Here is a 12,884-nt window from a genome sequence, read left to right as displayed (position 1 = left end):
GTGCTATACCGGGCTTCTCAATGTGATGTACCCAACTTCATAATTACTCATTGTTGGTATTTTTTCTGCCTCATCCAAGAAAGTGCAAAGGAGCTCAGGATCCCAGAAAACTCGATTGGCTGGCGAAGAAAGGCATTGAGTTTTCTACAACAATAGGGTTGGTGTGTGCAGGCATGCCAACGACGTCTAATAAGTTGGAAAGGTCATAATAGGGATTGAAGAAAGGATGTAGAGTAATATGGGTCTAGGTATCTTAACCTTCAAAAACTTTTACTACCCTCGCACTACCATCTAGGTATCTTAACCTTCAAAAACTTTTACTACCCTCGCACTACCATTTGAAGGTGGATAAGGAGGTATAATGCTAGGATACATTGAAGGTGTAATGCTATGCTATAATAGGGGTGCAGTGTTGGGCTATGATAGAAAGCTAAGTAACGCTTACTTCTAGGATAAAAAGTAAATTAAATTAAAATAAAATATAAAAATTTATTGGATTGATTGTCGAAGGATTTTTTATGCAGAGTACAAATCTAATATTTATATAAATACATAATAACTATCTACTCTGACAGTTGTTATCCAAGTTCTCCATTCCTAACGACCCAAGTAGCTGATGTCGGTTTCCTTCCCACTACCGCACGACCATAAGAATAGCCACTGTGCTTACATAATCAAACTTGTACTCTGTTGGTGTTGGCCCATCATTAATCTACCTTCAATCTATGCTGGTCATCTTTGTAGCATAATCTTCTATATATTGAAACACCTTTGACACCAATCCATCCTTGTGCTTGAACACAGACATCTCGAACTTTTGGCCTACTTATTAGTATTATAGATGAACCTTCCTCCTTTGGCCTATCCCTCCATAATTGGTGGAATTTATCATGACCAAACACCATCAAATCTAACAAGGATGATGTGGCTTTCACCAGCTTAACTTTATCTAACTTGGTCCAACGATGCCTATGTCTATTTTATAAATCGCATGTTAAATTATCATGTTTTGTATAAAAAAAGGGTGTAAAAAATGGTGAAAAAAATGATGGGTCCTATATCTATTTTTCTGAAAGAGAGAAGATCAGTATTTATTTTTCCATGCTTGATTATTGAGTAGTAGTAATCTGAAAATATCATTTTTTAACGAAAATGCCCTCACTTATATTATATTAATTAAATCAAGATATTGATTAATAATATATTTAATATATTAATATATTTTATTTACAAATATTTATTATTGATATTATACTAATTATATTAATATATTGTGTAATAATATATTTAATATATTAATATATTTTGTTTAGAAATATTTCTTATTGATAAATAATTAGAAAATATATATTATTTATCCATAAATCTAACATTGGATTTATTAACAATTAATATATTTATTTATATACCAAAACATAATAAATTTATTTATAATAAGAAATATAATTTCAACAAATGTATAATTAATTTAAAAATATTTATTAACTCATGTATATATATATATATATTAATATTTGAAATAGCTATACTTATATTGTTTATGCAAGAGAGCTATAAATAGCTGATAAATGGATCGAGAAAAAACCATAATTACTTAAATTATCTATTTAAAGGCATTGTTGGAAGTTTGGCAATATTTTTAGATAAGATTATCTCTAACCAAATAAAGTAATTTTTTTTTCTGATGCTATTTTTCGAGTAATTTTTTTACCAACCAAACATGATAAAATGTATTTTCTTCTGTATTTTTTTTTCAAATAATGATTTTCAAAAATCGTTGGATTATCCTGCAATTTGGCATACCCTTGCAATTTCATATTATCACATAGGCTATAACATAATTGGCAAAGCAGCTACATATTCCAAAATACTTGTATGTCTCACAATCTTTCTAATTTTTTACAGGTGTAATGTAAAATTCTATTTTAATGCCAAAAGAGGATAATAAATGTTTATATTTCTGTTTGCTTGAAATATAGTATAGATGCAAACTGACCAAACTTTATCCTTCATTGACTTAAGATCATTTTCTAAAGCATGTCTTCATTTTTCTCAAATATTTTGTCATAAAATTCTCACACCTTAGGCACTGGGGTCCTGGAAGCTTCATGCGAGAACCAAGCCAACTACGCATGTTCTAGATCAAAGTCGGTAGGCCCATTTGGCTTTCATTCAAAAATTTTAAAAAACAAAATTGAGATAGAAATAGAGGAAATTACATTTCTTTGCCCAATCTCTCACCATTGGGGATGACGTTGGGAAAGCGAGACCAGTGCGGACTCCTCGTCTGTTGGGGTCATTGCTACCAACGAATGACCGATCCTATCTACCATTGAGCCAAGTTTATCCCCTCCTAAAACCTTTTTTAAATCTTTTCTTCCCTTTGAATAATCCCTCACCACATCACTCCCTGTTTCCTCTCCCTTTCTTCCTCATCTCTGATTGCCATTGTGCCACAACCAAACATCATTGCCCAAAACACCCCCTTTCTCTCTCAAGCTTTTGAATGCCTTGTTCCAAGCTTCATCACCCTCTCTTCCTACCGAAATTCGTCGCAATCCACAGCCACTGTAGCTCGCCGATGAGATTTGCCCCCTTTTGCTTCTTCCTTGGCTAAGAGAGCTGTTGCCAAGGCTGCTAGCGCGTGTTGCCCCTTTTCTCTTCCTCTATTTCTTCCATGCACATGGTTGAACCATTCGCAACCACCTCGCCGTCAACCGCACCACCTCACCACAGGGCGCACCACCGTCAAACCACTAATCCTCTACTTTTCCTCCTCTATCTCCTCTATTCTCTTCTCTCTTCCTTCTCTTCCTCCTCCGTGTTTCTTCCTCTTCTTCTTCTTTTAATTTCTTTTTTCCTCATTTTTCCTCATTTAATATTTTGAGAAAAAAATGGCGGAAGAAGGAAATCGTTCCCTGATATTATCTCTCCTCTTCAGATCAACCCAAAGTCCAAGTAAACCTAGATCAAGTCTCTCTTTTTCTATGTTGGTCGATCCAAACTAAATAGGTCAAGCCCCTGATTGGACCTAAACTAAGTGGATCAAGTCCAAAATTCTAACAAGCCTAGATCGGGTCTCTCTCTCCTTCCCATGTTGGTTGAACCATGGATAGTGATTTAGTCACATTGCCGATGAATCAAAATTCAGCCCTGATTGAACCTAGACTGAGTCTCTCTCTCATCTCTATCTTTATTAGATGACCTAGACCGAGCTTAATTTTCTTCAATTGGTCTAATTTTCTCTTAATTGATAAATTCGATCTAAACCTTACTTTGATCGGGTGAAAACCTGGTCTAGATAGAGAGGAGGCATGATCAAGAGAAGATCAAGATCTCTAGATGTTAGACTAGTTTCGGTAGTTTGAATTGGGACTAGACCCTACCTTAGGATATTTTAAGTTATATGATGCTTTATAGAAGTCTAATAAGATACTTGATTATTTTAGGTGTTTGGACGATTTTTCTGGTTAGCGAATTTGAGAGATTCTATAGCAGAAATTGTAAGTTACCTCTACTTCTAGTGTATTTAATCATACGCATGATTTGGTCTATATTATTTGGAAATTAATTTATTTCTAATATATTTAAATTAAATATTGTATGCATGTTTCATGAAATTAAATTGTAAAATATTGGATCAGTATGATATGATTTAATTGGGCATGAATCGTATTTTATTGCATCAATAAATGTGTTGATATTTTATATGTTCTGATTTTGCTACTCGCTAGTCCGACTATAATCACAAGAGTTTAGGATCTAATCTTCTTTCGAGCCTCCAGTGGGGTGATCATTGGTGCATGCTTGTTGACGACGTGTGGTAGCTAGGAGATAGTTTTCTTTTGGGACTAACCAGTCGGGACTGATCGCTAGTACATGCTGATGGAAGCATATCTTTTCATATAATTTCAAAGCTAGTTTTCTTCCAAGCCTCCAATGGGGCGATTGCTGAACTTTTCTTCGCTCCTCCACAGAAACAAATTAATCGAGATGTGTTGTGGCACATGACCGGTGGACAGCATGTTGTAATCAAGATCTAGTCTCTTTTAGGGCTTGCCATGGGCCGATTATAACCATAGTCCTAAAGACTAGAAGAGTGAGAGAGAATGGACCATCCATGGTTGATTTGAAAAGTAATTTTGACCAAATACATTATATACCTTCAAGTCTATGTTGATAGGCTTGATATGTTCATTGGCATGTTTTTATATATATGAAAAAATTGTGCAAACTAAAATTTTACTTTTCTTGTATAATCTCTTGATCTTACTAAATATTTTGGTAACTTTCTAAGTTTTAAAGCTCATTACCTCTCTTCTAAACTTTATACAGATGTAGCTAGGTAGAAGAGGCTTAAGATCAAGCAATGAGGAGCTTAGGGTTCAGAAAGCAGTGACTAGTGTTTTGACGCAATCGGGGTGGGTTGTAGAATATTTTTTTTTCTTTTTTTTTTCTTTCCTTGTTAATGGCGGCTAAGGCTCTTTGTTGGTGGAAGGGGAGGAGGAAGAAGATAGGTTGTTGGTTGAATAAGATTGAGTTCGAGGAGAATTGACCAATTAACAAAATTTAGGCACCAATCCTACTGGGCGGCTGAAATTGATTAGATCAATTGCATGTAGGCTGAAATGGGATTGGTTGGACTTTTCATTGAATTGGATTTCAAGGGGGAACGTGAGGGAGTTTGGGGCGTGGGAGAATTGCTGGTGGCTGATGTGGCAATCAAGGATGGTGCACACAAGGGGTGGAGGCGTGAAACAAAGAAAAGTAAGGATAAGGTTGAGTTAGTTATGGAAGTCTCATGCAAACCAACCCAATTCTTTGAAGGCATGAAGGGGAGGCATCCCATCTTTCTCTCCGCCCTTTTGGCGTCACACCAAACTAAGAAGAGGCTCTCTTCACGTGCACAAAAGAAAGGATTTTTTTTCAAACACTAAAATTCTGATTTTATTCTTCATACCTTTCCTTATATATAGAGGGAGGTTAGCAAAGGATAAAGATTACAACCAGAATTTTATTTAGACTTCTATCCACATAAGGACTCTTTTTAAAATTCAAATCTCCTAATTGGTCACCTAGACAACTTGCCAATTGAGGCTTAGCCACACGTGGAAGCTCTTCTTGGCGTGAGAATGGGAGAATATGATGGGGATTTCAGCCGCAAGCAAGAGTGGGACTCCATCTTGCACATGAGATCAAATCCTACTCCTAAGAACCCTATCCAAATGACTTGTGGCCACTCCTAATTAATTAATGACTCGCTCAATGCCTTGGAGTCAATATGATTAGGCGTTGAAGACACTAACCCATTGTGAATTAAATCACTTATTACGTGGACTCAATCACACCACAACTAGAACTTTATTTTTTCCTCACACACCTAGACCCAATGTGCCACGCCTAAAGAAATGAGGGTAATGCTCCTGCATCAATTTCCTCGACTAGAAAAAGACTCAACTCTGTCAAGTTTCGTGATTGGTAGAGCTCGTAGAGGTCCGAGTTCAGCCGTTGGACTTCCTCCATCTTCAACCATGAGCAATCTGAAATTGGTCTGCCTTTCCATTTAACCAAAAATTTCTTATATCCTCCTCGGCGTGTGGACACGATCTGATCATCCAAGATGTCTTCAATGGTGTCTTTTGGAGCTAATCAACATGGTAGTGATGGTGGTATGGCTGAAGGGTCTTCATCTTCAGCATAGTGACCTTCGTAGAGCTGCATGTCTTCAACATTGAAGATTGGGCTAACCTGCAAGTCTTCAGGCAAATCAAGCACGTACGCATTAGGTCCCATTCATTTCAGCACCTTGAAGGAACCGGCTCGACGAGGATGAAGCTTCTGAAAATTTCTGCGGGGAAAACGATCAGCACTCAACCGCATCATCACAAGGTCTCCTTCCTTGAATTCTAGGAGACGTCACTTCAAGTCTGTTTGCTGTTTATAAATCTTGGTGTTGGTGACCAAACGACATCGAACTTTAGCATGAATGTTTTATATGTGCCTAGCAAAATTCTCACCACCTTTGCTGGTCCTCGTGTTGATGGAAAGTGGAATGAGATCAATGGGCTGCCACGGCTTGAACCCGAGAACAATCTCGAAAGATGACAATCCTATAGTCCGATTGACACTACTATTGTAAGCAAAGTTGGCATGAGGTAAAATCAAATCCCATGACTTCACATGATCCCGGACTAAGCATCGAAGAAGATTTTCAAGACTGCGGTTGACCACCTTAGTCTGCCCATTGGTTTGGGGATGATAGGCACTGGAGAAAGAAAGATGGGTGCCAAGCTTCGCCCAAAGTGTCTTCCAAAAATAGCTGACGAACTTAACATCACAACCAGATACGACAATCTTTGGTAGTCCATGTAAGCAAATCACTTCTTTCAAGAACAAATCAGCAACTCGGGATGCATCATAAGTTTTTGCACGTGGTACAAAATGCTTCATCTTAGAGAACCTGTCAACAATGACAAAAATAGAATCATGTCCTCGTACCGTCTTAGGCAATCCTAGCACGAAGTCCATGCTAAAGTCCTCCCATGGTGAACTCGGCAATGGCAATGGAAAGTAGAGGCTGACATTAGATTTTGCTCTCTTGGCGAGTTGACAAGTTCAGCAATGCTTGATGATTCGGTGCACATCCTTGCGCAGGGTCGGCCAATAGAACCTATCCTCCATCATGGCGACGGTCTTGTCACGGCCGAAGTGACCAGCAAGGCCGCCTCCATGAACCTCCCGAATGATGTGGTCGTGAAGAGAGGTTTCTGGGACACATAGGCACATGCCACGAAAGAGAAACCGATCATGGATCGAAAAATCAGAATGCTGCTAGTGATTTTCTGCTGAAATTTCAGTGTAGATAGGCTGAAAATATGCATCAATAAGATATAAAATTTTCAGATCATTGAAGCTCGTTACTTCTGCATTCAAGAGAGTGAGAACATGTGTCTTCTAGCTAAGAGCATTAGCAACTCGATTTTCTGCATCCGGTCTATGCTTCAGCACAAAAGTACACTGCTGCAGTACATCTACCCATCTGGCATGTCGCGCACTTAACTTTTTTTGAGAATTGATGTACTTTAGAGAGTCGTGATCGGTGTACATGACAAACTTTTGATGTAGGAGATAGTGCTTCCAATGTTTGAGGGTCTGAACCACAACATAAAACTCAATATCATTAGTGGAATACCTTCGCTTGGCGTCATTGAGCTTTTCGATGTAGAAGGCGATGGGATGACCCTCTTGGCTCAAAACTCCATCAATCCTAATGTGAGAAGCATCACAAGCGACCTCGAAGAGTTGATCAAAATCTAAAAGTTAAAGAATTGGGGCTTGGGTTAGACGCTCCTTGATGTCTTCAAAAGCTCTAGTGGTGGCCGGCGTCCAATGAAAATTTTCAGCCTTCATACAATTGGTCATTGGTGCTACTATGCTGCTGAAATTCCTTATGAACCTGCGGTAGAAGGAAGCCAAGCCATGAAAACTCCTCACGTCATGGATATTGCTTGGTGTCGGTCACTCTCGAATGGCTTGAACCTTCTCCGGATCCACTGCAACGCCTCAATATGAAATTATGAAGCCAAAAAATGGTACTTGTGATTCAGTAAAGAAGTACTTCTTTAGGTTGACATAAAGCTTTTCTGATCGAAGTGTGAGAAGCATTTGGCGAAGATGTTGTTAGTGTTCCATACGGCTGCAACTGAAAATCAATATGTTATCAAAATAAACAACTACAAAGCGCCTAATGTACGATTTCAGCACTTGATTTCCGCATGAAGGTGCTTAACGCATTAGAGAGACCAAAGAGCATAACCATCCATTCGAAGAGGAGCCATCCTTGGTCCTGAATGTTGTTTTCCACTCATCCCCACGTCTAATTCTGATCTGGTGGTAGCCATTTCGAAGGTTCAACTTCGAGAAGATGATGGCTCCATGCAACAAATCCAGCATGTCGTCAAGCCGCAGGATCGTCGATACTTCACTGTAATCTTGTTGATTGCCCTGCTGTCCATGCACATCCTCCATGAACCATCCTTCTTGGGACTAAGTAGAGCTGGGATGGCACATGGGCTAAGGCTCTCTCGGATGAATCCCTTATCCAAAAGTTCTTGGACTTGGCGGTGAAGCTCTTCGTGTTCTCTAGGATTCAGCCGGTATGCAGGAAGATTCGGTAAGCTTGAACCGGGCACCAAATCAGGGGTTACATCAGAAAAATCATCCAATATGGACTTGAAATCAGGAGGAACAACTTCTGAAATTTCAGCCTCTAACTTTTCTAGATACTAGTGCATACATAACTCCAATCTCTCGGCTACAAGCTTCAAACTTTCTCATGGTTAAAATCCGTTGGATTATCATATTTTCAGAGGTAAAATTAGTGATCCGAAGGAGCTTTAATACAACTCTTTTGTTGGCATAATATAGAGAATAACAATTAGATCGACCGTCATACTCAACACTACGATCATACAACCATGGTCTTCCTAGAAGAGGATGGCACGCTTTTATGGGCAGAACATCGCACCATACTTTATCTTGAAAGTTCTTACCAAGTGAAAAACTAATCAAGCATCTTTGTTTAACAGAGATGGAGGAATCTTCGATCCAACTTATCCGATACGACTTTGGGTGCGGTACCGGTTTCAAATTCAGCTTTTTCAACACATCTTTGGATATGATATTCATGCAGCTTCCATTATCGATAATGAGGTTTAGAGATTTGTTGGCATGCTCGATGCAAGTGAGGAAGATATTGGTGCGCCTCCAATCTTTTTCCACGTTCTCCTCCTGTTTGTAATCCATAAGAATCCGTCGCAAGACGCACACGGGTAGATTCGAAGCTTCTAGCTCAACCGCAAGGGCTTCTTCATCATGTTTTTTGCTCCCTTCATTTCCTTCTTCATTAGCGGGCTGAGAGGAAGGAGAAACTTTAGAAGGCCCTATGATCTCATCTTTCTTACATACCAACGCAAAACGTTGGTCTCGAGTTTGGCAAACGATGGCGAAATGGCCTCGCCCGCCACACTTGTAGCATTCAACCGAGTTCTTTTCTTGCAGCGTAGATTGTGACATAGGACCTTTATCCTTTTCATTGGCCCTTGTGGCACCTCTATCCTGATATGTACTTCGATTAACAGAGATTTCAGATCTGAAAATAGAGACGTTACCTCGAGAAAAAGGAACACCTCGGTTGGTGCTGTATTCGAGAAACCGTCGTACAACCGGTGCTTGTGCAAGGCGCCTTTGTCGCAGCTGTGATTCAACTCGAATGGCGAGTTGTTATGCCTCCTCTAAGCTGAAGATGCGCATCGTCATCAACTCCCCTTTGATGTCATCCCTCAGCCCAGATCGATACCAAGTTAGGGATTGTCGCTCCATCTCCGTGAGGTTGCTGCGGATCATCAACGCATGGAACCAGGCCATATACTCCTCTACGAAAGAGCTTCCTTGACGATATTTTAGAAGTTCTTCGAAGAGTTCTCCTCATAGTCGAGGGGAAGAAACTTCTCCTTCAAACGAAGTTTCATCTCCTCCCAATCATTGATAGGGGGTTCTCGAAGTCAATGAAGCTTCTCTTCAACGCTATGCCACCATACGCGTGCTTGGTCCTTTAGATTCATCTTTACGAATCGCACCTTGGTTTCATTGGATATGCTGAACCACTCGAAGTAATCTTCGAGGGATATCAGCCAATCCTAGAAGCGGGTTGGGTCCATACTTCCGCTGTAATCAGCAACTTCTACGCGAACCCGCTTCATGTCTTCGTCGGAGTCGTTACGCTTCCGCTAATATCGGTAAACATAGGAGTTTCTGAAATTATTCCCCATACGAGGAATATTTAGAGGTGACATCCGCTGACCCCTAGATGGTCTTTGGGGTGATAGACCCCTTGGGGAGAAACACTCAACATCGGGTTCTCCTCCGAATGGCACTTCTGGATTTTCAGGGTGTGCAGGAATGCCATGATCATCTTCAAGTTTGTTTGGCTCGGAGAAGAGGCGTTCCCGAATGGTGTCCACCTTTTGATTCAAGGTAGCCACTTGCTAGGTGAGTTCACGCACGTTTTTAGCAAGTTGCCTCTCTAGATTGTAGGGGCGTCCGCTGCGAGTGCTCATGATGATCTTCGCTCTGATACCCATTGACGCAATCGGGGTGGATTGCAGAATTTTTTCTTTTCTTCTTTTTTTTTTTCTTTCCTTGTTAATGGCCGCTAGGGCTCTTTGTTGGTGGAAGGGGAGGAAGAAGAAAATGGGTTGCTGGTTGAAATAAGATTGGGTTCGAGGAGGATTGACCAATTAATAAAATTTGGGCACCAATCCTAGTAGACTGCTGAATTGGTTAAATCAATTGCATGTAGGCTGAAATGGGATTGGTTGGACTTTTCATTGAATTGGACTTTAAGGGGGAACGTGAGGGAGTTTGGGGCGTGACGGAATTGCTGGTAGCTGATGTGGCAATCAAGGATGGCACACACAAGGGGTGGAGGCGTGAAACAAAGAAAAGATAAGGATAAGGTTAAGTTAGTTATGGAAGTCTCATCCAAACCAACCCAATTCTTTGAAGGCGTGAAGGGGAGGCGTCCCACCTTTTTCTCAGCCCTTTTGGCATCGCACCAAACTAAGAAGAGGCTCTCTTCATGTACACAAAAGAAAGGATTTTTTTTCAAATACCAAAATTCTGATTTCATTCTTCATACTTTTCCTTATATAGAGAGAGGGAGGTTGGCAAAGAATAAGGATTACAACCAGAATTTTATTTGGACTCCTATCTATATAAGGACTCTTTTTTAAATTCAAATCTCCTAATTGATCAACTAGACAACTTGCCAATTGAGGTTTAGCCACACGCGGAAGTCCTTCTTAGCATGAGAATGGGAGAATAGGAAGAGGATTTCAGCCGCAAGCAAGAGTAGGACTCCATCTTGCGCATGAGATCAAATTCTACTCCTAAGGACCCTATCCAAATGACATGTAGCCACTCCTAATTAATTAATGACTTACTCAACACCTTCGACTCAATCTGATTAGGCGTTGAAGACACTAACTCATTGTGAATTAAATCACTTATTACATGGACTCAATCACACCACAACTTGGACTTGATTTTTTTCTTACACACCTAGACCCAATGTGCCATGCCCAAGGGAATGAGGGAGATGCTCCTGCATCATGTTTCTTGAAATAATTTGATAGATTTTTTTATTAGTAATTATGGATTATTCTTTTGCATAAATGTATTAGTTTATTTATCTCTACCACTACCTAAGTTTGGGATGACATGTGCATGAATCAAAATGTAGGCCCTGCATGTCTTGTGCAGTTAACCCTAAGGATGTGCGTCCATCTGTCACATGCTCGGCTCGGGCCATCGAGTCTAGGCATGACACTTCACCTGCAAGTATTTCTATTCAACACTAAGAGGCCTTAGGCTAAGAGGCTTTATCATTTTTTGAAATAATTACTAAAGTTATAGTATGTCATCATTGATTATAACTAAATGCCTAACCTAAGATTATTTATAAAGTTTTTCTAATCATCCCTTATTTACACTCTATTTCACCCTATGTATCACATCACATTTTCTACAATTGCCTTAAAATGTTAGAGATGAGTTCTCCCCATTTTTCTTATTTGTTGATTTGTAATATACCCCTTTTATGGCTACCCTTAAAGATTTCGATAATGCATGGTTGTATTTCTTTGGATATCAAAAGCTAGTGCATTTTCACTTGTTAACCTATTGACATTTGGTCTTGTGATATATTGTGCATATCAAATAGATCCTAATTCTATTTGGGCAACATTTATGCACCTTTCCGTCTTTTAGGTTCATGATATCTCAAATCCTTTTTTCTAGTGCATTTTCAGTATGTCCTCAAATTGGAGTAGCTATGACTTATACAAGCATGTATGTTAAAAATAATGATAGATAGCTCAAGAGACTATCAAAACTTGATCCCTACAATAAAGAGATCTTATCATAAATTATTCTCATATTTTCCACGACAAATGGACATGCTAGCTGCACAAATGATGTTAATGCTATAAGTGAGCAGTCGAAAATGGACCCAATATGTATAAATGATGTATCGGGGAAAAAAAGAAAACTAAAAAAGTCCATGAAGATAAACTATCCTTATCACCATTTAGTGTTATTGTATTTGGTTTTTGCCAAGAAAAAAAGAGTCGTTAATATCCTTCTGCGCCTTCTGCTTTCAGACTTCGACGCGATTCCATCCTCGGTGTGACCATAAATAAATAAAAAAAGGCAGAATTAGTATAGAAACTATAGAAAGGCAGAATTAGCAACAAGAATTTGTGGCTCAAAAGAAGATACAACATTATTGACTCCCCAAAAAAGCACTAGGAAAAACAAACTAATTAAAGGAACCATCCAACAAGTAAAGAAGTTCTTTTGAAATAGATGGGAAAATTAAGTCTTCTAATAGTAGGGAGGAGAAAATATTGAAGTTTTATGGAATTAAGTTGTCGACAATGAACTTGATAAGACAAACATATAGTTAATCTAACACCAATAAACTTGGACTCTTCAATATTAAATTTTATGCATATCGAAAGGGGTAGAGCCTAATGCCAAAATTGGATGTTTGATTAAGAATAAACGAAGATGTTCATAGAGCATTTACTAAATCAATTCTCGCAAAAAATCCTCCATATGCTGAGGGACAAACCATTTATGTAGGTTTGATTCATGTAAGATGTTTATAGATTAGGCTTGGTCCATTTGACTGGTTTAGTTGAATACGACCCAAAAAAAGGGAGGGTGCACGCACATGCTCAGCATGTGCGATGAAGGAAGTAGACTTCCGATGGGAGTCTCCTTCCTTCCGACTTCATTGGACAAATCCAATGCCGAGGCGG

Source organism: Phoenix dactylifera, chromosome 5 (genome assembly GCF_009389715.1).
Source record: "Phoenix dactylifera cultivar Barhee BC4 chromosome 5, palm_55x_up_171113_PBpolish2nd_filt_p, whole genome shotgun sequence".
In the NCBI taxonomy this organism is placed as follows: Eukaryota; Viridiplantae; Streptophyta; class Magnoliopsida; order Arecales; family Arecaceae; genus Phoenix; species Phoenix dactylifera.
Note: the sequence above shows the minus strand (reverse complement) of the source record.